The 26,919-nt window shown below is 37.5% G+C and overlaps 1 protein-coding gene and 1 pseudogene across 1 annotated transcript in view; both read left to right on the forward strand.

Annotated features, from left to right (window-relative positions):
- Positions 1-26,919, forward strand: part of UBE2E2 (ubiquitin conjugating enzyme E2 E2) — a 373,034-nt gene that overhangs the window by 185,971 nt on the left and 160,144 nt on the right. The window lies entirely within an intron of this gene.
- Positions 393-568, forward strand: LOC123835098 (U2 spliceosomal RNA; annotated as a pseudogene).

Below are 26,919 nucleotides of genomic sequence, written 5' to 3' on the forward strand. Positions count from 1 at the left end.
CTATGTTCCCTTAGAATGGATGGTTAGGGAGGACCTCTCGCAGGAGGTGATAATAAGCTGTGGCTTGGTTGCCTTGGAATCATCATGTTAATATCTCTGGGAAGAACTAAGAGGAACTAGTGCAGAGACTTTCAGACAGGAATCAGCTTTGCTTATCAGGTTAACAGAAGACCAGATGGCTGGAATATGGTGAAAAGAATGGTATAAGATGAGCCTAGGGAGGTAAGCAGGGAATTATTGGATCATGAAATGCTTTTTAGGGTAGGTAAGAAGTAGCAATGAAAATAAAGTATAAAAATAAAGAATAATTATGGTAGTATTGTTTATTGACTCACTATATGCCAAGTACTGTGCTAAGCATATTACCTTATGTTATCTAATTTAATTCTCACATCGCTTCTCGGCCTTTTGGCTAAGATCAAGTGTAGTATCTGTTCTTATCAGTTTAATTTAATTCTCACAATCGTATGAGGTAAATATTATCATCTTCATTTTTCAGGTAAGAAAACAGGCTCAGAGAGAATCCATTTGCTTAAGATCACACATCTATGAAGTGGGTGGGGGGAAATGGGATTTTATTTGAGCTATGGTCTAATGGACTTCAAAACCTATGCTTTCAACTACCATATTGTAAGGAATCTGTATTGTTCTTAACTTTTCCCTTCAGTCCCCTGTATCCCTCAAAACAATTTCTTCTTCGTTATACTGGTACTAGGACATAGCCAGAGAAACCCAATATTTTGGAACTGGCTTCCAATTTTATATTCTTTTTTTTTAAAAAAAGATTTTATTCATTTACTTAGAGAGAAGAGCAGGGGGAGAGGGAGAAAACAGGCTCTCCACAGAGCAGAGAGCCCGATGCGGGACTTGATCCCAGGACCCTGAGATCATGACCCGAGCTGGAGGCAGACGCTTAACCGACTGAGCCACCCAGGTGCCCCTATTTTCATTTGTATTTTATTTTTCTCATTTGTCATTCTAGGTCCCTTACTTGATAATTACACTGTGTTTGCAAAGAATATAAGCTGAAAATAAGACTAGGATATTATGAAACAACTTCCGAGTAATGTCAGGAATGATCCTACTTGATAATTACTAGCACTTTAGGGTAAGTTTGCCAAAAGAAGTACGTCAACAATTTGCTAAAAAAACCATTTTGCCTGTGGGCACATGGGTGGCTCACTCGTTGGGCATTTGCCTTCGGCTCAGGTCATGATCCCAGGGTCCTGGGATTGGGCTCCCTGCTCAGCAGGAGGCCTGCTTCTGCTTCTCCCACTCCCCCTGCCTGTGTTCCTTCTCTCGCTGTCTCTCTCTCTCAAATAAATAAATCTTTAAAAAAAAATTTTTTTTGACTAGAATGGTTTTCAAATTTTCTAGTTTCACTAAGAATGTTGGGCACTCCACAAAAAAAGCAAGCGTAAGTGTCAGGATTGATAATGTTTAGAAAATGTTTTAAGAACTTTAATCCAGGAGCTTATATTTTGTATTTCAAAAATACATTAGTATTTTAGCCACAATACCCTAAAGATTTTCAACCATCTTCAGTTTGGATATTCTTTACAGACAACATATATGACCTCCTTTTATTAGATACAGAATGGAAAAAATAATTTTATTTGACATTTGTCTCTACATCTATATTTATGATGTCATAGTATTATAGTTTTATGTATTGTAGTTTTATTATAGTATTATAGTATTATAATCTATGAAATAAGGGAAATATTCTAGTTATGTGCTTTTAAATGGGAATATATTAGCTATAGCACAGAGGCTCATTTTGGTTTCAGTAACTTTCCAAGAGGTCTACCATCTTATCCACCAAAAATCCTTAGTGGTTGTGACACTGAGTTGAAGGCTCAAGATGAATCTATGGCTTATTCTGATGCCTATTTGGACACCAGACCATAGATGTGATTAAGCCTCAGCCAGAGTACAACCACAGCCCAGCCACCCTTGGCATACCTCAACCCTGATGGGTAAAGTAGCCTCAGGTATGATTGGATGCTTCTTTTGGAAGGCGAATGGCAGTGGCAGCCTGATTTGCCTGGGAGGTATTGGACCTTACTATGTAAATGGTTTATACTTACTCAGAATCAAATTAACAAAAAATTGTTTCATAAAATCAGGCAAAGAAAAAAGTTTAATGAAACTAAAATGAATTTAACTTCTTGAACAAATGTAATTATTTTTACATAGTTATCACTTAACTTGCACTTTGCAGTACTTGATCTAAATGCTCAGAGAAATAGCCATAGGCAGGATTTCATGGATGTTGTAGTGACTATGAAAAGCAGGTGTGAAAACTGCACATCTCTCAGACATCTTCAGTTTTACATTTTTGGGTTCTAGTAAAATTTGTCTTGTGCTGTTAATTGCCATTTTTAAATCTAACCTTGTGTTTTGTTCAATTGTTTAAAAATTGTCGATGTCAGATGATACAACACTGTATTGAAAAGTTCTTTGTTAGTTCTGAATACACAAATTTAGCTTTCCATAGAAAAACATTGCAGCCACAACAGAACTGTCCTCAGCATATTAAATTCTCAGTGATTATATGTGATGAATGCTATAGTAGGATACTAGTGACTTTAAAAGTAAGCAAGGAAGGGGGCGCCTGGGTGGCTCAGTCAGGTCATGGTCCCAGGGTCCTGGAATCGAGCCCCGCATCAGGTTCTCTGCTCAGCGGGAAGCCTGCTTCTCCCTCCCCCACTTCCCCTGGTTGTGTTCCCTTCTCTCTCTCGCTGTGTCTCTCTCTGTCAAATAAATAAATAAAATCTTTAAAAAATAATAATAAAAGTAAGCAAGGAGAACAAACAAAAAGCACTTTCTACTTCTAGCCAAGAGAAAGAATCACCCCTCTCAGTAACCAGAAAGTGGACCATTGCTGCCTCTGTCATTATTACTTCTGTGTGTATCTCTTTCTTCCTGCCTTCTCTTATTGCTATCCCATTTTCTCTGAAGTCATGACCAAGAACTGGATGCAAAGTACTAATGACTGTATTCTAGAAACAGAACTCCCTGCCTCTAATCTCTTGATTCCATTCAATTCCAATGATGTTAAGCATCATTTTCTGAGAATGGATTACACACACACACATGCACGCACGCAATAATTAGCTTATTTGTAAACTTAGTAGTAATGAAATCCTGCATGTTGGTATAACATATAATGAGGCATATCTATATTGGTATTTATCAAACATTGACTTTTATATTACTGCAATAGAATTTGATGCCAGTATTCTGAACTATTCTTCCTGCTGCTCCCTCCCCACTTAACTCTGCAATATGACATCCATTCATCAAAAATAAATGCCCAAATCAATGGAGTGTTTCTGTAACAGGTAGTAATTACCTTGGACTTATTACCCATAACCCATGGACTCTTATCATCATTCTTTATCAGATAACACAATTGTTCCTACATTAGTAGAAATTGAGCTGTGAGTCCATTTTTCTTGTTATTTGATGAATAGATCAAATAGAGTGACTAGTAGAAATATGGCATTTGAAATTGAACAAATGGATTAAGACTTTCTACTGGTTTTCTTTTTTAATTCTGTTTTATGAGTTTGTTTATAGCAGTCCCAAGATCTTCTTTTGCATAGATTTGTGTTGAAATTGGCATTTTTTTACAATTTAAAACATGATTTTTACGCTTCATGTATAAGATAATTGCCAACTCTAGCACTCAAATATTTTCCAAGCCTAATATGTCTGTTGTGCTCAGTACTCCTATGGCAACAGGCAGAGATAATTTGCCTATAAATTTCCATCAGTTGCTGCACTGTCAAATTATATTATACGGTTGTGGATATATTGAATACAAGAAAATCTGTGATATGAGTAGTTTACCACAGCCTATTTCCCCCTACTCTGTTTATTTCAGCCACTTTGTTAGTATTATGAAATCGGGCTTGTGTATTTTGACTCAGGTGTTTAGGTGTTTTTCTGATGCTGAAATAAAGTGTTCACAAAGGTGGCACTTAATTGACTATTGATGCTGCTATAATCAGTGCATTTTTGAGAAATATATTACAGCAACAGTTTCCTATACAGTGTTTTTGGGTTTGCTTTCATTTAAAAATTTTATAGATGTGAAATCACATGTGACAGTATAATGTGGTAGAGAAATTTAGGTTTGAATTCCAAATCTGTCTTTTTGCTTTGAAACCTTGGACAACACATCTAACCCGTTGAGCCTTTGTATTCTTATTTAAGAATGTGAATGATGTATCTACCTCATTGAATTATAAGAAAGAAATGAGGTCATGTAAAACATCTAACACAGTGTCTGTCCAGTGCCTTTCTTTAGTCCTGAAGTCCCAGAGCTCCTTAATGGCAGAGTATCAATCAAAAGTTGGGTCTTCTAACACACAGGATTTTCAGCCACTGCACATTGTCTGTTTTTAGTGGTCAGTAGGAAGTCTGGGTACTGGCAAATAGTTATGCAGAGTTATGACTTTTTCAGGTAATTTTTTCCCCATAAAATTTTTCTCAAGAATTCTAAAAAATCAGTAAGAATTGAAAAAACTATGTCCAGGCTTTCACCTGGATGACTGATGACAATGGGGTCATCCAGTGATGGGGGGGAGCAGTACAGAAGGAAGAAAAGCAGGTCTGAGTGACTTAGGTGAGTTCATTCATCAGATCTTTAACATTTTATTGGGTTTTAATCTTAGGAACTTTTATAATCCTTAATGTTCATTTTAGGGCATTCATAAATTTGCATAATTTGCTGTTTGGAGATACCCTATTTATCCCCAGTCCAGGTCTAAATCAAAATAACAGAAATTCCTTGGCAGTGCTCTGATGTCAGTCACTCAAAAGAGTTGACATTTCTATTGTTTTCCATAACTAGGGCCAACTTAAAATCTCAGCTTTTAATGACACTTTTCTCCATAAAGATCATCTTGGAAGAATCTAAATATATATTTGTTTAAAAAAATAAAAAAGACAACAACTTGAGTTTTATATTGACTGCCTGGAAGGTGGAACCAAGAAGTAAAAGACAGTGTGACAATCTGTCCAAGGTCATCCAGTTCACAAAGATTTGGTAATATATTTTCCATTGCCTTTCTTTCCTTTCTTTCTTTCTTTCTTTCTTTCTTTCTTTCTTTCTTTCTTTCTTTCTTTCTTTCTTTCTTTCTTTCTTTCTTTCCTTCTTTCCTTTCTTTCCTTTCTTTCCTTTCTTTCCTTTCTTTCTTTTCTTTCTTTTCTTTCTTTCTGTCCTGCCTTTTTTTATTCCCTTTTTTGTTTTTCCCTCTTTGTGGCAATGATGCAGCATACTGGAAAGGGCAGGTCATACAGACCTAGGCGCAGATCCTGGCTCTGTCACTTACTACTTCTGTCATCTCTGATTGATGTATTTAACTCTCTGAGCATGCCTCCATCTCCCTATCTGTAAAATGGTGAGAATAGTGCTTAATTTATGAGGTTATTGGGAAAAAATGGGGGAAAAAAAAACAGACTTAAAGAACTCATTTAGTAAGTAGGAGTTTTTAATATTGTTATGTATCCAGTTGAAACAGAGTAACAAAGCATAATAAAACTCAAATAAATAAATCTGATGATTTATGGGTTGCTAGATAAAAGTTTTAGTTAAAGAGGAGATTGAACCTAACATTTAAAATGAGTTTTCTAAAAATTATCCATGGGATTATCCCTGCAAACCCTGTCTTCTGTGCCATGATAATTGAATTGACTGTAAGAAAGATGGAATGAGGAAACAATTCTCCTGCCAACTTAAAGAAAATTTGTATGCCCAGAGGCATGCATGTCCAGCCTTATTGGAGAAAGTGCTTTAAAATTCAGCCAGCAGTACTTGAGACTTCCCTCATGATGAATTGCCTGCTAAACTGTGCCACAGAGTATTCAATTTAATTCACTTATCTCTCTTGGCATAGCTTCTTTATAAAGTCAGGGCCCTCACAAGGGGGAGAAAGGTCATCAGGAAAGCCCATTACAAATCTTAAAGTGACCATACTTACTGATATTTTGAATTCATGGCTATTTTTTTCCCCAAATTTCCCCAACTGTTCTGGAGACCTTTTTTTCTTCAGGTTCACATGCTAAAGGTATTTTCTAAAGTAAGTCATCAAGATGGTATATTCCACTCCCCCACCCCCACCCCCACCACCGGAACCCTGGCTTTCAGACTGGCCTGAAAAAGAAGACCACTATGCAAGTGGGCACCAAATTTCATACCTTCCTCCTTTACCCCCTCCTTTTCCTACCCCAAGAGCCCCTTATCCAAAACTAACCTTCACATTTTTCTGTTTTTCTTTTGGAAAGAAGTTAAAGACTCGGGTGAGATCTGGGACAGCCTGGTATAATTGAAACAGCCCTAGTCGTGGCAGCTATGTGTATGTTTCCTGGTTCTGTGACTGTAGCTAGGATCCCAGTGATCACAGATGTAAAATTGTGTCTTGACATCTTGATGTCTTGATTAGCTGGAGAGTTCTTTTTGAAAAATTTTAAACTTTTAATTGTAAAAATGCCCAAACGTACACAAATGTAGAGAGTTAAACCTCCATGCACCTAATAGTTTCTACTACCGCTGCCATTTGCCGTATTATTTCATCTCTGTCTTCTGCACTCCTCTTTCTACCTTTTGTGGGGGTTTTGTTTGGTTTTTTGTGTAGAGTATTTTAAAGAAAATCCCAGTCTTCGTGCCTTTTCATTTCTAAAATGCTCACATCTCACATAAAACCTAAAAATTTCAAGTCTTTGACCTATTCTGTCTCTCACCTCTCTTGGAAATAATTACCAATACCAGAGAAACACAAAAAATTCTGTTTCCCGAAGGTTTCTGATTCTATAATAATCATATTCCAGCAGTTCTTAATTTGAAGTTTATAGAACCCCTGGTGGGTATGGGAAACCTTTTGATATTAATGCAGATATTTGCATGTGTGTATATTTTTGCTTTAAAAAAAAAAGATTTTAGTTATTCATTTGAGAGAGAGCGAGCAGAGGGAAGAGCAGAGGGAGAGAAAGAATCTCCAGCAGACTCCAGCTAAGTGAGGAGCCCAACTCAGGGCTTGATGCCACGACCCTGAGATCATGACCTGAGCTGAAATTAAGAACTGGAAGCTTAATCCACTGCACCACCCAGGCGCCCCTGTGCTTTTTTTGATGAGAGGGTTGATTAAGAATCTATAAAAATACATTAGTACATCATGATGGTGTCTTTGTAGCATAACAATGAACTAAATTCTGCTTATAATTCTGTATTCAGTGAGGCAAGGCCATTTAGAAACAAAGTATAAATACTTTAGACACATTTTTGGAAAAGGATTACTTAAAGCTAGATATGATAATGGCACCTGGGTGGCATATTCGGTTAAGCATCTGCCTTCAGCTCAGGTCATTATCCTGGAGTCCTGGAATCCATCTCCACATCGGGCTCCCTGCTTGGCAGGGAGCCTGCTTCTCCCTCTGCCCTACTGTACTCTCTCTCTCTCTCTCTCTCTCTCAAATAAATAAAGTACTTTTAAAAATAAAAATTTAAAAAAAAGAAAAGGATTATTTAGAGCTAGATATGATAGGGGCATTCTCAGGGTCCTGAGATCAAGCCCTGTGTTGGGCTCACCGCTGAGTGCAGAGTCTGCTTCAGTTTCTCTTTCCCTCTCCCTCTGCCCCTCCCCGCCGTGCATGTGCTCTCTCAAATGAATAAATAAATCTTAAAAAAAACTAAAGCTAGATATGATAAATATTTGTGGCCTTAAGATCAAGTTATCAGTCTCTTACCCTGACTGTAAAGAAATAAAGCTTTCTCTTTTTGTGCTAATAATGTGTTTTCAAAGGAAGGCCATTTAGTATCAATCTGGGTTAGACACTTTGTCAAAAACTGGGTATAATTTATCTGGAAAATCATTAAATCTGGGTCACACTGGACATCTAATCTTTAAATTAAAACACATGCTGCTACTTTGCTCCTGCCACAGTTTTTCCCCACTGAATTAGATGTAAGTTTAAAGCTGGTAAGTGTGCCAACCCTAGGTAAGGTTTTAGATCTGTTAAAGTGTATGACTTTATTGGCTGGCTCTTCTAGGTCATAAATCTTTATAGTAAGTTATATAGGGCCTGAATTAGAAATGAACTTTTTCCAATTTAACACCAGAGTTGGAAATCAGGAGCAGTTTTGATGCAACGAAAGCTGCTCACTGGAGCAGCACCCAGCTGGGCCTTGTGGCCTCTATCTAAGAGTCACAGTTCACAAAACTGCCAGACTACACTTGTTACTTGGAGTATGCTTGTCAGTTTCTGTTCTTTTGCTTTACCTGGATGTAATATCAAACATGAGCAAATGCATAGGGTTGTATTAGCCCTTGATGAATTTCCCTTGGGGATTATAAATAATGCTGCCAGAAATCAGCAATGATTTTGTGTGACTCAGAGAACAGGCCTTTGTATTTCGAGTAATGCTTCATTTATACTTTTGTAGGAAGTTATTAGATCTAAGTAGCCACAGTACCCAAAGCAGATTAATGATTATTGCACCATAATGAGTATGGTTCCATCATACTTCATAATTAAAGAGGATGATTCTGATAGTATATTTGTTGGGCTACACTTCCAACCATTGGCTTTATTTTCTCAGGAGTAGTGGAAAGTGGATGGTGCTGTGCTCTTGCTTCTCTCTCAGCCTTGTGAGAATTCGTGTAGGTAGATGACTATGAAAGGATCAGGGTAGTATGTTTCTAGGGTTGGACGTGTCACCTTTAAACATCCAACACAGCATCAGTAAACCAGAAAAAGCAGCACAGAAGAGAGAGTTCCATAGGTGGCCATGAGAAAATAGGTACTGGATTGCAGAATGAGAGATTTCTATGGCTGTGATAGAATGCCAAACCAAAATCTGTGTGGTTTACAAAACAATCAAGTGCTAATAGAATATAGATAGGACACAAGTACCCTTGGGTAGAATTTTCTAGAAGTAGTCTTTGGCTAATCCCTGATTAACCTGCTGTTATGTGGGTAGAAGACAATATGTATGTAATCCTTCTGGTGAAATCTATCCCTCACATACCTTCTCACTAACTATATATAAGGCAATTGAGAAAATGGATGCTGAAAAACTATTTGGCAGTCTTGCTACTATAGCTAATATGTGCTCCTCTTTAAAAGGCTATATTAATTTACTAGGACTGTTGTAAATTACCACAACTTTGGTGGCTTAAAACAAAAGAAATTTATTCTCTCACAGTTCCAGAAGCTAGTCTGAAATCAGGTGTCAGCAGGGTTGTGCTTCTTCCCAAGGCTCTAGGGAAGACTGGAGGCTCCCAGCAATCCTTGGATTTCCTTGGTTGTTAGCTACATTCCTCCAATCTCTGCCTCCATTGTCACATAGCCTTCTTCCCTGTGTGTGTGTGTGTCTCTGTGTCTCTGTATCCCAATCTCTCCTTTCTTTTGTAGAGGCACCAGTCATTGGATGTAAGGTCCACTCTAATATTACATTATCTTAGCTTAATTACATCTCCAGAGACCCTATTTTATTTTATTTTATTTTTTAATATTTTATTTGTTTGACAGAGACAGACACAGCGAGAGAGGGAACACAAGCAGGGGGAGTGGGAGAGGGAGAAGCAGGCCCCCCGCAGAGCAGGGAGCCCGATGCGGGGCTCGATCCCAGGACCCCGGGATCATGACCTGAGCCGAAGGCAGACGCTTAACGACTGAGCCACCCAGGCGCCCTCCAGAGACCCTATTTTATTTTATTATTATTTTTTTTAAAGATTTTATTTATTTATTTGAGACAGAGAGAATGAGAGAGAGCACATGAGAGGGGGGAGGGTCAGAGGGAGAAGCAGGCTCCCTGCTGAGCGGGGAGCCCGATGCGGGACTCGATCCAGGGACTCCAGGATCATGACCTGAGCCGAAGGCAGTCGCTTAACCAGCTGAGCCACCCAGGCGCCCAGAGAGAGACCCTATTTTAAAACGAGATCACATTCACAAATTTGAGGTTTAGAACTTGAACATATCTTTTTGGGGGAGACGGTACAACCCAGTACAGAGGCCATGGTCAGGGGTAAGCAGAAGTAGTTTTCAGTGTAGATTCAGAGTTACGGTTTTATTTCTTCTTGGTTTTATTATAGAATTGCTAATTACAGAATTTATAAGTGGGTATCAATTCTCTAACACAAGGGAAGTTGTGTAAAGTCAGAGATAATTCCACTTTGTTTAGAATGTTTGGTTAAAATATTTTTGGTGTTTCTCTCTGCAACATTTAAACAACAGTTTTAACCTTTAGGATATGGTTTCTTTTTTCTTTTTAAAAATTGAAGTATAATTAACATACAATGTTATATTAGTTTCAAGTGTACAACATATTGATTTGACAGTTCTATCCATTACTCATTGCTCACCATGTGTAATCACCATCTGTCACCATAAATTATTACAGTATTCTTGACTATATTCTCTATGATGTACTTTTCATCTCTATCATTTATTTATTTTATAACTGGTAGTTTGTATCTTTTAATCCCCTTTATCTATTTTGCTCCCCCCTACACACACACACCTTCCCCCTGGCAAACACCAATTTGTTCTCTGTACTGATGAGTGTGTTTTGGTTTTTTAATTTTTAACTGATGGTCTGTTCGTTTGTTTTTTAGAGTCCACACATAAGTGAAATCATATGGTATTTGTCTTTCTCTGCCTGACTTCTTCTACTTAGCATAATACCCTCTAGGTCCATCCATGTGATTGCAGATGGCAAGATCTCATTCTTTTTTATGGCTGAGTAATATTCCTGTGTGTGTGTGTGTGTGTGTGTCTCCTTTATTCATTCATCTATTGATGGACACTTAGGTTGCTTCTGTATTTTGGCTATTTTAAATAATGCTGCAGTAAATATTGGGGTGTATATATCTTTTCAAATTAATGTTTTCATTTTCTTTGGGTAAATACCAGGTAGTTTCTTTGGGGAATTACTGGATCATATGCTGTTTCTATTTTTAATTTTTTTGAGGAATCTGTATACTGTTTTCCACAGTGGTTGCACCAATTTACATTCCCACCAACAGGGCACAAGTGGTTCCTTTTTTCTTTTTCTTTTTCTTTTTTTTTAAGATTTTACTTATTAGAGGGAGAGAGAAAGCACAGGCAGGGGGAACGGCAGGAAGAGAGAGAAGCAGGCTCCCTGCTGAGCAAGGAGCCCAATGTGGGACTTGATCCCAGGACTTAAGTAGTCAGAGACAAGAGGCAGACACTTAACCGCCTGAGCCACCCAGGCGTCCCTCCTTTTTTGTACATAACAACAATTTCTTGATTTTTCCTTTTCTTTATTTTTCATTGCTCACATATTTTATACATATATCCAGAAATACTTGTCAGGAGAGTAAAGATAGGGTGGAAGATAACTGGCTGTCAACCTTATTGTTTAGCATGCTCATAAAGTTAATGAGGCATGTAATGAATGTTCTTTTTTAAAAGATTTTATTTATTTATTATTTGAGAGAGAGAGTACACAAGACGGGGTAGGGTCAGAGAGAGAAACAGACTCCCCACCGAGCAGGGAGCCCAATGTGGGACTCAATCCTGGGACTCCAGGATCATGACCTGAGCCAAAGGCAGTTGCTCAACCAACTGAGCCACCCAGGTGCCCCGTTATGAATGTTCTGATAAACCTTGTAGTTTATTATGAGGACAAGGCCTGAAGAATACTATTAATTATGAAGTGTGTAGTACTTCAGTTTTTATTTTCTACTAATTTTAATCTGTGAAGTAAGTTAGAATATGTATTATCTGCACTTACAAGATGGAAAAGCTGAAGTATTATAGAGATAATATGAATCCTGTTCAGTGTACCAAGTGGAAATATGTGTCTATAACCTAAAAGCAGAAAATATCGAATGTCCCTACTCTCAAGGCACTTATATCTAGTGTGGGGTATAGTCAAGTAACAAGCAATTATGTCTAATGTAATGGTGTAGATGTATATATATTTGCTTTGATAGCAAATAGGTGAGTTTTGACAAAAAAAGGAATGAAAAATTTTGAGGAAAAACAGAATGAACAAAAACCATTCCTTTTTTATCTCTTTCCCCTTTTTCCCCTGGAACTGGTATCCAGTTTCTAAATTAAAAAAAAAAAAACCCAGGTAAATTAAAGAGAGGTGATCACTGCAGAATAATGTGCTCTGAAGGATCAGGTACGGATATTTCACATCACAGAGCAAAAACACGGGAAAGGACAAACTGTCCTTTCTAAGTCTAGGAAAATCCAAGAATCAGGTAGCAGACTGATTTGAGTTGAGGCCCTGGGAGGAGCTTTCTCTGTTTCTAAACCACACATGGCAGTCAAGGGCAACAAAGTCCAGCAGCAGTTAGGCTCATGAGGGAGAATTGCCTGGGGCTGGGAGGTTTGAATCCTGTGGGGGTCCAGAAGTCTCTGTTCCAGATGTCCCCCAATCTGCTAGTCTTTGTTCCAGTTCCTCGACCTTGCAGAGCAAGGCAAGCCTTTTCCTTTACTGTTGGTTATTTGGCTCTTGCCTAATGATGAGGAAAGTGAACCTCCTCCATTCCGGAGATTGCAGGATCATTCTGGGCCTCACCAGTTGTCTGTTGGTTGTTGAGGGTCTCCCAAGAAGAGTTGGAAGGAAAAGGGGATTGAGGTCAAATTTATATTTGCTAAATTAAACTTTCTAACTTTTCAGTATTTCAAGTTAGAAGTACTCCAGTAGTTTCTTCTATAATACTGTCTCAAAAGCATGATATAAATGTCTTAGCTGTCTGCTTAATAGCTGTATCATGTTAGGCAAGTTACTTGGGTTTTTTTTAGTTCATTTCCTTAAACTAGAAGACCAAGATTGAGAGTGTGAAGATGAAGTACTTAGTGCATTGCATGCTACCTTCTAAAGAATCAGTGAATGTTTTATCTGTTTATGAAAATTTTTAATACACCTTTGTTAAAGATGCATTATTAAAATTAATACTAATTGGAATAAAAGTGAAATCACAATTGCTTGTCTGCTGTGTATACATATGTGTAGAGAGGAGTAAAGTTAATTAGTTGGTCATAAATTAGCTGCTGTAATAATTTGCTGCATAAACAACACATTTAGATGACAGTATGGATCCCATATGTAGCCATCTTGTGTTCAAAGAAGTGGCAAGCCCCCCAGAGATAATGCAGAATTAATTACCAATCATTATAATCATATATTTAATTAAACAATAACTTTTAATGTATGTAAATGTTGGCCTTAGTTGATTAAATGCAATATAATTGTTTATTTAAATTTTCACTTATTGTAAAATTTATTTGCTGTGGGTTTTTTTTTTGTTTTTGTTTTTAAAGATTTTATTTATTTGACAGAGAGAAACACAGCAAAAGAGGGAACACAAGCAGGGGGAGTGGGAGAGGGAGAAGCAGGCTTCCCGCCGAGCAGAGAGCCTGATGCGGGGCTCGATCCCAGGACCCTGGGATCATGACCTGAGCTGAAGGCAGACGCTTAACGACTGAGCCACCCAGGCGCCCCTGTTTGCTGTGTTTTTAAGGGAGAAATTGTTATTCATGTTAAAAATCCTTTTGCCTTATAAAGGAGCTTGTTTGTACACTAGATCAGTTTGGAAGCATGTGGGTTACATTTAGCAGTAGTGGCAGCAGCAAGCCTCAATAGGTTTCAGAGAGATTTCAGAGGTGCTCTTGGCTAGTTTCTTACTGGACATTTTTGAAAAGCTTAAACTCTTTAACCACTCTTTGTGAAGTTATAGGTAGTGTGTTAGTAGCATGCCTACTGGTTCTTAGAACGGTAAATTCAAACAAGAAGATTGCAACGTCAGTTCCTCAAGATGTTTGAAAACTAACTCAGTAAGTTAAATTTGGACACCTGACTTTTGCTGCCATAGTTTAAAGAGTTCAGAGACAGCTCTTCTTTCCTCCTCCTCTCATTTGAGTATACTTACATGATACTGTAAAGCAGCGGTGCTCGAGGTCTCAGGACCCAGCATCACATCATCTGAGAATTTCTTAGAAATACGGATGCTCTGATCCCACCCCATACTTGGAGAAGCAGAAACTCTGGGCTGGGATCTCAGAAACCTATGTTTTAACAAGCCTTCTAGGTAATTCTGATGTGGCTAAAGCTTGAATATCATTAGTTTTTATCAGGTTGGCTCTTAGCCAATTTGATGGAAATTTTAAGGAAAAACTGACAAACTATAGAGAAGCTATTAATAAGGAACCAAGATGCTTTTTGAAAAGTTACACTTCAGCACTTCGTGTGGTTAACATTAATTAGGTAAACTTTTTCTGCAGCTTTGCAACAGAAACAAATGACAAATGTTTCAAACCATTAATATGTAATTTATGTCATATTTATTTCTATGATAGTATGGCTAATATCCCTTTGACCTTATTTTTTCCTAATTTTAACTATAAACTTCCAGGAAAGAGAATGAAAGTATCAAACTTCAAATTACAGTTATAGTCATTAAGATCAATCCAGCCTTAATCATTTGGTCCTTCCCTCTGCCTTGCCTGCCAAAGACTCAATCAGTCTAAACTACTTTATTTCCCTCAACTTCTAATGTTCCTTCTTCACCTTTTGGTGCAGAAGATTTCATTACCTCTGCCTGGAAACATCCTTCCCCCAACACTTCCCCTTGGCCTGCTCAGTCTCTAGATTTTAAGCCTAGATATTTCTTGATGTAAACTTCTCTTACCTTCTTTGTATTCCCACAGATCCTGTGCATACCACTAGAGAGTAATTGCTTGTGTATTGCTCTGTATCCCTTAGTACACTGTATGCTCTGTAAAGTCAGATTTTCTCCAGCTGCTGGGACAGTGCCTGGTACACATCAGCATTCAGTACATACCTAATGAATCGAATTAATAGTCATTCCATTAAATATCTAGTAACTAAGCATTCAACAAAGCAGTATGGATGCGTGAGTGTTTGTGTATATAACCTGTTATTACCATATATTTTGTATATCTTGTTTTTTACCTTCCTTTTTTTTTTTTTTAAAGATTTTATTTATTTAATTGACAGAGCAAGAGTGAGAGAGGGAACACAAGCAGGGGGAGTGAGAGAGGGAGAAGCAGGCTTCCTGCCAAGCAGGGAGCCCAATGTGGGGCTCGATCCCAGGACCCTGGGATCATGACCTGAGCCAAAAGCAGTCGCCCAACCAACTGAGCCACCAGGCGCCCCTCTTCCTTCTTTTTTATGTTTGAGAGTAAAATCCTTTGTAACTCATTGCCCCCTTCCCCAGGAACTCTTCTAACATATGTCTTATCCCATTCATCCATGTTTTGAAAGAGAATAAACAGGACCCAAATGGTGCTTTATCCCAGTGTATAATTCAGCATGTGAAATTCCATTTTAATAACATTGTTACAGTATGAAAGAACCTTTTAAATCTGAGACTTGCTATTATAAATTTTGTAATGAGCCTTGGAGAAAACCATACTGGTCTATTGCTTTTGGTTTTCAGGGGAGATCCCACTGGCTGGAGACACTCATTCTACCTGACCCCATTTCCAGTGAGTGAAAATATCTTTAATCTGTCTATATGAGCCAATGTACACTTGTAAAGCACCTCACACAGTGCCTGGTATACTACAAATGATAAATAAATGTGAATTGTTTACCTTCCCTTTTTTGAGCTTTCACAAACAGCATACCATTTCTATGAGGTAGAGGCCATGGGAACATTGGAAAATGTGGAGGGAGGGAATGAGTATATTAACTGTCAAGGAAGGTGCTTAAGTACAACCTTATCCTCAACTTCAAAATTATTAGATGTTGCTATGTATTTTCCAAATTAAATTTCATGATGTGTATTTCTCTTTATCATGTTTAGCAAAAGAAAGTTATGGGTTCAATGAATATTAATAGCTCAAGAAATAGTGTATTAGTCATTTTTTAAAAAAACCTACATCTAAGTATACTTCAGATCCCTGAAGGTATGTTTTTACAAATTATGATTATTGTGTGTGTGTATGTATATATATGTATATATATAACATATGTAAATATATACATTAAAATATATGTTTTTTAAATAGACCCATAGGAATTTGGTATTTAGTCATGGAAGGAAAACACTTAGCCTCTGCTACTGCTATACCACAAATTTTGTTTTATTTATATTTTAAACCTGAAATATTTTTAATTAACCAAACCAAACAAAACAGCAGAACCCAAATACCTGTATTTGGCTAGTTAGGTTGACAAGGATTAAAACGATACAACCCAGCTTGTCAAGGATGTGGGTATATAGGCAGTATTGTATGCTGTTGGTGAAACCATGGATTGGTAAAGTCTTTCCAGCTGCCAGTTAAGCAGTATGTATCCTGTGACTCTGAAATTACAAAGGAAATAATTGGACAGGTGCTCAAAGATAACTGTCCATGGCTAGTCATGTAGCATTTTGTGTAGTAGTAGCCTAAATTTCTAGCCGTGAGAGCTTAGTGAGGTAAGTTATGTGTGTCTGTTCTACAGAATGAATAGGCAACCATTAAAATGTTGATATATATATATATATGAACATGGAAAGATTTGCCTGATATGTTAAGTGCAGGGAGAGAGGCAGTTACATAGCTATATTTGGCTTAAGAAAAAAATTCAGGGGCACCTGGGTGGCTCAGTCAGTTAAGCGTCTGCCTTCGGCTCAGGTCATGATCCCAAGGTCCTGGGATCAATCCCACATCAGGCTCCCTGCTCAGCAGGGAGTCTGCTTCTGCCTCTCCCACTTCCCCTGCTTGTGTTCCCTCTCTCGCTGTATTTCTCTCTGTCAAATAAATAAATAAAATCTTTTTTAAAAATTTTTTAAAAATTCATAAGGTAATATTCAGAAATAACAGTAGTTATTTCTGGGCAGCTTTCCTCCCCCTCTTCTTATCTGTATTTCTTAAAGTTTCCTTTATGGACATTTATTATTATTACCATTACTATTATTGTTGTTGTTGTTGTTACTGTTATTACAGTTCTGTCCCAAGAAAAGGAAGCCATGCTGAAATAGCGCCAGGTTCTGTCCTATTCCAGTAGGCGAGAATTGAATTTAAGAAAGGTTTTTCCATGGGAAATTTATTTTAGTGATATCTACAAAAGGACATTTTAGGGGTACCTGATTCAGCCATCCTGCTAACTTAAACTTTATAGTTTTGAAATATAATCCTAAATTTTTCAGAGGGTAAAAGAATTTGTTTCAAGTCAAGCCTGCCCTTACGAATACATGAAATAGGAAGCCACTCACTAGGTCCAATTTCAGGGATCCTGAGTCTCCCTTCCTTCCAAATCCTTATTCCCTCATCGTCCATGCAGTCGGACTTGAGACGGAAACATTACAAGTATTTTCCTTAGGTTAAGCATTTCTTCCTGTGTTCTTTTATGAAAGGTTAATGAGGGGCAATATGTCAAATGTCACTGACTTTGTTGTTTTTTTGTTTTTGGTGGATGAGGCCATCAACGCAGTCCACTCCAGGAGATATGGGGGGGTTTGTCTCCTTTTTCTCCATTTTAATATGCCCCATGTTAGTGGAAAACCATATACCAAATAATTAGCTTAAACAAATAGATAATTGTGATAGCACATTTCCAAGTGATTAATAGAGGGGGAGTGCCCAGGTATAGATTTCATTGTTAGTTATGTCTATTGCCAACTGATTTAGATAGGCTTAAGCAGATTTGAAAACCAAATACCTGAGATGACATCAATCACCTGCTTCAGAATCTCAAACTTTTTCTTTCTTCTGGCTTTTTATATGTTTTGACAAAAAACATTGTGTAATTCTGCTGATGTCTGGTCACCTGCAGCTTTAGAGTAATACTTTCAAATCTTTTTCTCCTTGATCTTTCTGTGCATTTGAACAATGGAGGACTCATTCTTTTTAAAAATTTTCTCTTTCCTTGGCTTCCATGATGCAGTTCTTTTTTTGTCCTTCTTATCCAGCCGCTTCCTTTTTGACTCTTGATTTGGTTACTCTTCAATACCCTAACTGGATATTCACCACAGCTGAGCCACTGGCCTTTTACTCTTGTTGCATATGTTCTTCTCTTTGATGTTGGATGGCCCTTTTTTTTTTTTTTTACAACTTAAACAATTACAACTTACTCTTATCTTTCACTCAGACCTTTCTCTTTGTGTATGTCCACCGCAAGTGTCTCCTCAGAATTTACTGCTTGGGAATATCTCACATCTTCATTAAGTCAGAAACAAAGCCCTGTGAACTCTTTTTTCAAAGTTTATATCCAGTCACCCCTTTTTTTCCATCCTCATTGGCATCAACCTCCTTCAGGCACCTGGTACTTCTCATTCAGGTGATTGCTAACAGTTTTTAATTGATACTGCCAGCTAATCTTTTTAAAAGGTTGCTACTAAGTCGGCCTTACTGAAACACCTAATTTTTTTCTAGTGATGTTGTCTTACCTTCTTTACAATACGAGCTTTTTTACCAGCTCCTCCTCACTGGTTATCTCCTTCTTAACACTACTTTCTTAGAAATGATGATATAATATATCTCGTAGTTTTTATTTTTTTAAAAGATTTTTATTTATTTTAGAGAGAGAGAGAGAAAGAGAGAGAGCACAAGTTGGGGGAGGGAGAGGGACAAGCAGACTCTGCACTGAGCACGGAGCCCAATGTGGGGCTTGATCCCAGGACACTGAGATCATGACCTGAGCAGAAATCAAGAGTTGGCCGCTTAACCAGCTGAGCCACCCAGGCGCCCCTACTTCATAGTTTTTAGTACTTAATCATACCACACCTTGTACTGAACTATTCTATTAGGGATTTGCTTGTATCCCCACTTAAATTTCAAGAACCTGTTTAATTGAATTGAGCACTACCATTGCATTTTTTCCTTGCACGTAGTTTTGTGGAGTAGTATAAAATTGTTTCAAATGTGTATGTTTTCCACAGACTTCTAACTTACTCTTTTTCAAATTTGACTAACTCATTAACTTCTCAGATTTCTTGTTAAGTATGTTAATTTCCAGTCACAAACTCAGCAAACCTAATTTAGTATTAAGTCTGAAAACCACACTTGGAGCAATACTGCTGAGATGTTCTTCTCATAGTATCTATCACTTCCCCCTAACATCTGTATGTGGTACAACTAGAAAATATTTTAATAGCACTGTTATTACATATGGTTGTTTTGTATTACTGGGTTTTAATTTTACACACACATAAGCAATAGCAACAATATTCAAACCTAGTCTCAGAAAGCTAGGACTCACTGGATGCTTTAGGAATGGCCACAATGAATGAACTGTTTGCTGCCAAACAGATTTAAACTGCTAGGAACTCAATCCTGGCATTTAGTCCTTTAAAATAAGGACTTCTGGGGCGCCTGGGTGGCTCAGATGGTTAAGCGTCTGCCTTCGGCTCAGGTCATGATTCCAGGGTCCTGGGATCGAGTCCCGCATTGGGCTCCCTGCTCCGTGGGAAGCCTGCTTCTCCCTCTGCCTCTCTCTCTCTCTATCTCTCATGAATAAATAATTAAAATCTTTAAAAAAAATAAAATAAGGACTTCTGGTATCCCCTCCAAAAAAGTTTGAACACAACAGAGTAATAAACAAAAGGTAATGAGAAGTGTACATTCTGTTTAATTATATGAGGTGAAACAGATTTTTAAAGTAATACCTCATTTTAATAATCCACATTTTAATGTTATAAAGGATGCATCTGTTTCAGTTTATAAAACAAGTATTAAACTTTGAATTAATAAATTGGGAGCTATTTAGGACTCAAATTTATTACATTCCCTGTTGAGATTAGTTTGGGTTTTTTTTCCCCCTTGATAGAATTAAGCTTTCCCTGACTTTTTAAACATAGGCTATTGTCTTCCATTCTTTTTTTCCTATTGTCTATGCCTAATTTTACTTCACTACAGCATCTGACCTCTGTAGTTTAAAAAACAAAATTTGTATAAAGTTGTTTTAGAATATAGTAAGGTCATTCATTGAAGAGAAACTGAGATAGTAATTATTTCAGGACCTAAAAAATTATTTGCTAATGATTTCTTTCTGCAATTTAAAACATGTTTCAAAGAAGTTAAGTATTTGATGAAACAATACTGATTTGTATATTATATAAGAATTATATTGGCAACAAGTAAAATAGACCTTTCTGTTGCAGATTTATCCAAGCTAGTTTCGTTACTCATATTTTTTCAGGGTTTTTTTGGGTCATAGCCTTGCTTCAGATGAACTGAAATCTCAGACCAAATTTTGCCCCATCTACAAATCTTTATTAGCATGCAGACACAAAAATAATAAAAAATAAATCCCTATTTATAGGCAAGTAAATTTCCCACTTTGTTTTCTTAAACATACTCAGGCAAGCACTAAAGCAAGTAAATAATATTTTGTTGGTGGGATTAGCTCACTTTTTAGTCTGATCAGGCCCGAGAATCTTCTCCTAAGTGGAGTAAGGGTGTTTGGTGCAGGAACAAGAGCTGAAGACTTTAATGACCTTGGATGCAACTCAAAGGTGTTAGGCTGCTGGACTTGTTGGAGAATCCTATTCCATTCATACAAAGGTGGAGGAGTTTGTATGCTATTCCTCAATAGTCTCATATTTTGAACCGTGTTCCCCCAATAAAATTTATTACTAACATCCTTTGTGCTTAAAGATGAACACTTCATTGGAGATGCAGGTAAAGATTATGGATGCAGGTGAAGATATTGAATCCAGCTTCCTTTGGAGTTAAAATCCTGAATAAAATCTTTAATACGCTAACCATCCACTATCTGAGAGCTGATCCCTGATTTGGTCCTTCAAATGCCAACTTGCATATCGAGATACATCATACGGTCTGGTCTGTATTGACATTTTTTTCAGGTTTGAAATCTGATCAGTTAGTGGTTTGTGAAAAATCAGTGGGACCAATGTCTTTGGCTTATTATAGTTTAGGATGGGATGGGATAGGAGTACACTGTTTGTAATAAGTATTGTTTTGTGAACCTTTACTTTCAGTTATATATGAATATATCACTGGATAATGACGTGAAATATATATCTTACTGTGAGCCATTGACAGAAAAAATATTTGAAATCAGTATTTTAAAGTAAATTACAGATGAGGTACACTTATAAATTTAGTCAATTCTAGATTTATAATAGAAGAGAATTTACTGACTTCTTGAGGATCATTTAGTAAATAAAAATCTAAACCTTTCCGGGGCACCTGGGTGGCTCAGATGGTTGAACCTCTGCCTTCAGCTCAGGTCATGATCCCGGGGTCCTGGGATCGAGCCCTGCATCAGGCTCCCTGCTCCGCGGGAAGCCTGCTTCTCCCCTCCTTCCTGCTCAAGCTCTCTCTCACTATCTCTGTTTCTCTCAAATAAATAAATAAATAAATTTTAAAAAATCTAAACCTTTCCCATACTTTTTAAAAAATTTTTTTTAAAGATTATTTATTTGAGAGAGAGAATGAGAGAGAGAGAGAGCACATGAGAGGGGGGAAGGTCAGAGGGAGAAGCAGACTCCCTGCCGAGCAGGGAGCCCGATGAGGGACTCGATCCAGGGACTCGATCCAGGGACTCTAGGATCATGACCTGAGCCGAAGGCAGTCGCTTAACCAACTGAGCCACCCAGGCGCCCCTCCCATACTTCTAAAATTACACTACTCTTATATAGAATTGTTAGCTAAGATAGTAACTGATTCAGAAAAAGTAACTGAAAGACAGTAACTGAAAAATATTGTTTGTTGCAAAGCAGATCTTAAGATAGGCATTCTATCAACAAAAGACTACTTTCTGAAGGTCTTAAAAATCACTGTCATGATAGATCTTTCATGTTAGGTATAGACTCCTTGAATCGTCAGAACAACAGTAGAAGGAGAAGATGTGTTGTGATGATTACAGCAGTAATGCAATCTAAGTGCCAGATTTAGCAGGATTTAAGTCATGCTGTTACTTTGCAAATGAGACTTTAATATGGTTAAAATTCCCTTGGTAGTAGGGATGTTAGATTAAAGGCCTTGGCACCTGTTCTAGACTTCCTGATTTTCTTTCACAAATGTTACTTTTCAAATGTACTAGTCATAACCCTTGAGCTTCACTGTCTCTGGCTATTGAGGATGCTTCACATGTAGAGAAGAGTTACCACTCCTTCACCCTCAGAATGTGCTCTTTTTGTTGTTTTATCTCTCAAGTGATAGGTTCTCAATATGTGACACACTTTCTCTTACCAGGTCTCCCTTAGGTCCAACATGGCAAAGGCCTAGTGTACAAGCCACTCAGGACTTGAAATAGTATGGGAAAGTACTTTATCAGAATCACCTGGGAAGTTGTGGGTGTTGCTTGAGAATTTGTATTGTTTTGTAGTGAGTGACTTTGCAGCAGTTATTCCCACTTGCTTGCTGTGCATAGTCTTGAGAGAGAAACCCAGACTAGATAGACTCTGAGCTATGTGGTAGCAGAGACACGCTCTGTTTTCCTTAACATTGTGGCCTTTGTGCCTGGTATGGCATCTGACACGTAGTAGGCACTGAATAAATATTTGTTAAATGAATGAATGAATCGTTGATTTCACTGACATTTTCTTCTCTCAAGGCACCTGCTTAGCTGATTTGAATTGCATGATACAACATGCAATGGGAGAAACTCCCTCTCCTCCTCCTCGCTCAGAGCTACAGAATCCTGAGATCTTCTGTCTCATTCCTCATATAAGAGATTTCAAAACCAGCAGTTAGACTTGCGTGGATGCTGACAAAATGCCCACCTACTGGTAGACTACACTAAGTCTTGGCATGCAAACACAAGAACAAATGAACAAAATACTTTCTAGGCATTTAGAAGGAGGCAATCAGATGTTTAAAAGAGGGAGTGCTTGGGTGCCTGGGTGGCTCAGTTGGTTAAGCAACTGCCTTCGGCTCAGGTCATGATCCTGGAGTCCCGGGATCGAGTCCCGCATCGGGCTCCCTGCTCGGCAGGGAGTCTGCTTCTCCCTCTGACCCTCCTCCCTCTCATGCTCTCTGTCTCTCATTCTCTCTGTCTCAAATAAATAAATAAAATCTTTAAAAAAAAAAAAAAAAAAAAAGAGGGAGTGCTTGATGAGACATTGGAACAAGTGGTCCTCATTTACTGTAGAACTTACGAATGATTCTCAAACCTGAATTATTATTTAACGTTAGTTTCAGTTGTCTGCTAAATATAAGTTCATTGAAGGCATGATTCTATGTTCATATTTTTTATCATCTATTAGTTTGATACTTACTTATTAATGAAGTACAACTCCATAACAGGAATGCTAGTGACATTCTAAAAAAAATTTTTCCTTTGATTGTGAAAGAAAATCAGTCTTCTTACAGAGAATTTGGACATAAAAAAGTGCAAAAAGATGATGAAAACCATCTATCATCTTATCATCCAGGTTTCTATGCTGTGTGTATGTGTATCCAATTTTCATAGAAATTGGATAAATTAATTTTGTATTTTACTTTTTCACTGAGTATTCCCCTATACCATTAAAGAATCACCAAATATATACTTTTTAATGACTTGATATTATTCTACTGTATGAATGTATTATAATTTATTTAACCATTTTTCTATTTTTAGATATTTAAATTCTAAATTTAAATTCTGTGACTTAGAAAGATAATTTTAATTGACAGTCCTCTAGTTGTATCATGTTTTTAAGGTGTACATACAATTTAAAGTCCAAATGCGGCTCTTTTATGACTGCTGGATATGAAACCTAAAGTAATTGGAAGTACTAGAGAATAATGCAGGAGATAGGCACTTCTGATTAACAATGACCCATAATCTGTCAGTGACTTTTCCTTTTATCTGTAGTGTAGGGACAAATGATGTTCATAGTTGTAACTTCCAAGAAATGCATTTACAATATTCTTCATCATCGACACCAGAATTACTTGTAAAGAGGCAAGAATATTCACTAAGTGTTAAATCATGATATATCTATTGATTTGTATACTTACAGTTTAGTGAAAACCTGCTTATTATATGAAGTCTTCTCCATAAACTCCTCTTCTCTCCAGGAAAAGAGTAATCTTTGCATGAATATTTTTCTGCCTTTCTGATTAGGCCTACAAAATCCCAGACTAGGGATTGCCAAGTCAGGAACAGAGTAAACCTGAGGAAAATAATAATTGTCATTTGACATATGAAAAGAAGGTCATGTGGCTCATTTAGAAGAGGTAGCATCCTTATTCCTTTTACTTTCAAATGAGTAAGGGCAAAAGTTATAGGAAGCAAGATTTGAGTTTTAGTATTAAGGATAAGTTTTTTGGGGAAAGATTTATTTATGTGTGTGTGTGAGAGAGAGAGAGAGAGGTGGGGAGGGGCAGCGGCAGATAGAGTCTTAGGCAGACTCTGGGCTGAGCACAGAGTCCAACACGGGGTTATATCTCATGACCCTGAGATCACGACTTGAGCTGAAACCAAGAGTGGACTCTTAACTGACTGCTCCACCCAGGTGTTCTAAGACTAACTTTTCTGAAAGTAAAAACTCTTCTAAAGGGGCATGATCTACCTTATTTGTGTGAACTAAAAGTGTTTAAACACCTCACAAGGTTTGTTATGTAGGTATTTCTCTATTAGCTTGGAGGTCAACTAAATGATCTGAGAATCTGTAATTACAGATTCTCAGATCATTTGAACAAATGCAACAGAAAATATTTTAGTACATGATTGTGGTAGACATAAACTCTTACATAATTAGGTAATGACTGATCTTTATTACAGTCTAGCATTACCTGGCTTAGCAGATGGTCTTATGCTGATCCAAAAGATGATCTTAACAGGAATAAATGGAAGACACCAAGTTTGGCTTTTCCAAGTAGTGGCACAGTTACTGAATGAGATAAATGAGGTATCATGATAGCAGGAAATTTGTTGATCAGTAAGTCAGAACATTAATGGTGGTGCCAAAAATAACCAATTAGATGTTACGTGATATTGAATGAATAATTCAATGAATATTGAATATAATTCATATCTTCATATGAATATAATTCATGAATATAATTCATGAAATAATTCATGAAAAATGAATAATTTTTAAAATTGTATATATACATTCCAAATGAAGGGAGTTAAGAAGTTGGTATTTGAGGGTGCCTGGGTGGCTCAGTCGGTTAAGCGACTGCCTTCGGCTCAGGTCATGATCCTGGAGTCCCGGGATCGAGTCCCACATCAGGCTCCCTGCTCAGCAGGGAGTCTGCTTCTCCCTCTGACCTTCTCTCTCTCTCTCTCTCATTCTCACTCTCTCAAATAAATAAATAAATAAAATCTTTAAAAAAAAAAAAAAGAAGAAGTTGGTATTTGATGGTGATCAGATCGCACTAGAATAATAGGTTCTTTAAGAAATTTTTTTAAAGATTTATTTGAGAAAGAGCGTGAGCGAGAGAGTGCAAGCTGAGGGAGGGGCAGAGGGAGAAGAAGGAGTAGACCCACGCCAAGCATGGAGCCCGACGCAGGACTCAATGCCAGGACTCTGGGATCATGACCTGAGCTGACGGCAGACACTTAACCAACTGAACCACCGAGGGGCCCCCAAAATTTTTTTAAAAGAGATAATTTTCTTAGATACTTAAGAGGAACATCAACAAAAGATTGGGATGGTGGATAAAATAAATGGCCATTTTATTTATTTTTAAAGATTTTATTTATTTATTTGTCAGAGGGAGAGAGAGAGTACAAGAACGGGGAGCGGCAGGCAGAGGAGCAGGCTCTCCCCTGAGCCTGGAACCTGATGCAGGACTCGATCCCAGGACCCTGGGATCATGACCTGAGCTGAAGGCAGACGCTTAACTGACTGAGCCACCCTAAGTGACCATTTTAGATAGAATTGTTAGGTAGATTCTTTCTGAGAGATGACACTTGAATGGTGGGGAGACAATGGTTTGCTGGAGTTGAATACCCCATCTCTATTGCCACTACTCAGCTGCAGTTCAGTGTCACCAATCCAGTGTTGCCAGATCTACCATTTTTCAAGAGAAGCCAAGAATCCATGCATCTTTATAAAACTTTTTAAAATACTGAGCAGGTAAACAAGAATGTCTGAAGATGAGGTGTTCGATTATTAGCTTGTGACCCCTGCAAGGGGATCTGCCAGGACCTCAGCCATAAGTAGGAATAAAGAAAAAGTAAGTCTTTGAGGCAACCAGGATTGTTTGACATAGAGAAGGAACAGAGAGTTACTTCAAATACCTGTGGGTTGTCAGATGGAAGAGAGATATGGCTTATTCTCTTTCCAGAAATCAGAACGGGAACCAGTGGGTAAAAAGTGCAAGAAGGCAGATTTTTACTCAACTTAAGCAGTAACAGAGCAGACTAGAAATAGTGTAGGCTATATGACTGGAAAATCCGTTTCTAGAAGGTGGTGTACAAGCCACTGGTAGATGATGAGTAGTGAGGAAGGTGAAGGTATAATGAAGGTTTCAGACAAGATGACATTTCAAGTTCTTCCTATCCTGAGATTCTTGAATCACCAAGTTCTAGTTCCCTGTTTAGCTTTTCTACAAATGCTAGCCCTTATGTTCAAAAGTGAGTGAATACCCTTCCAGTACATTCTTAAAGACTGGTTTTTTTCTTTGTGTCTACTCAAAGTATATGATGAAGATTCTTTTGGTTTGCAGTTCTTGTTTAAAAGGTCCCTTCTGTTTTAAGGAATCGCAACATTCAAAGCCAAAGCTTTAAAGTCTCTGAAACTGTTACTGTTTTTTTTCACCTAATTGTATATAGAAGTTTTATAGCTAGTGCTTCAATAAAGCCAGTTTGTTCCAACTGGTATCTTGGAGGTGTAGTACATTAGCAATGCATTGTGAAGTGAACTAAAGATGATCATTTTTTAAAAAATCCTTCACTGGAATTGTCTCACATTTTCATTATTATTTATCTTATAATAAGGATATGAAAATAGAACCCTGATATTTCATCTTTCTTTTCTCAATATACATAACATTTTCTCAAGATTTAATATGGGA

The sequence above is a fragment of the Mirounga angustirostris genome, unplaced genomic scaffold (assembly GCF_029215605.1).
Source record: "Mirounga angustirostris isolate CCGP_5_RB_7025 unplaced genomic scaffold, mMirAng1.0.hap1 SCAF_1, whole genome shotgun sequence".
NCBI classification, from domain to species: Eukaryota; Metazoa; Chordata; class Mammalia; order Carnivora; family Phocidae; genus Mirounga; species Mirounga angustirostris.